Genomic DNA, 881 nt, shown 5'->3' with positions numbered 1-881 from the left:
CTCTTGGTGAAGCTGACACTTATCCGACATTCGGCAAATCGAGCTAATAATTGGTCTAGCGACGCTAAACAGCCATCGAAATCTTCACCACCGAAGCAGATGTCGTCTACGAACGGCCGGCGACCGAATACCGGCACCAACGTTGACTCATCGGGTTCTCCATACTGAAACATGTTGGCGATAGGGTCGTTGACCAGTTATATTACTGGGTCCGTGTCCACCGATGCCTCGCGATCTGCCTGAAACTTGGTTTGAAATGAATCATCGATGCTGGTCGCTCGACGTTCTTTGGCTTTTTCTTCAGCTGTACTCATCAGCTCCGAGTATATACGCCATCCTCCTTTAGGCTGGACGAACCCCCCACAGCGCGTTATCGATCATTCATTGGTATATCATAGGAGCGTTTTTTTAACCCAAAGGGCATCCTTAACCATTCGAAGTGCCCTAGTGCACAAACAAACGCAGACACTTTACGCGCTCGTAGTGTTTGTCATGATGGCCCGAAGCCGCTAGCAGCATCCAGTGAGCAGAACCATAGGTAGCTCTCAAGATGTGTCAGCAGGTCGTCCACTAACGGCATCGCATACTCCATGATTGCGGCAGCCTTAAGCAGGGCTCTCAACAATTCGTACAGCTTGCCGGGGTAGCGGAGCGACACGCGTCGAGCACGCTGTTTGATTGGGGCGTGCTCCTGTGTGTCGATGTCACATACTACACCGTACGCTGGTGGCGGTAACGCGTTGCCGCTGGCAATGAGGATTCGTTCGTTCTTCTTCAGCGTAGCGACCAGTCGTTCTTGCTGATCAGTCGTCAAGCATGAGTTCTTGACGTTCGGTGCTCCGTAGTCGATGGTCGTGTTGGAATCTTCCGTGAAGTCAGGG

Source organism: Phytophthora parasitica (assembly GCF_000247585.1).
Source record: "Phytophthora parasitica INRA-310 unplaced genomic scaffold supercont2.83, whole genome shotgun sequence".
Lineage (NCBI taxonomy): Eukaryota > Oomycota > Peronosporomycetes > Peronosporales > Peronosporaceae > Phytophthora > Phytophthora nicotianae.
The sequence above is the reverse complement of the archived record's forward strand: the minus strand, read 5'-3'. Positions refer to the sequence as shown.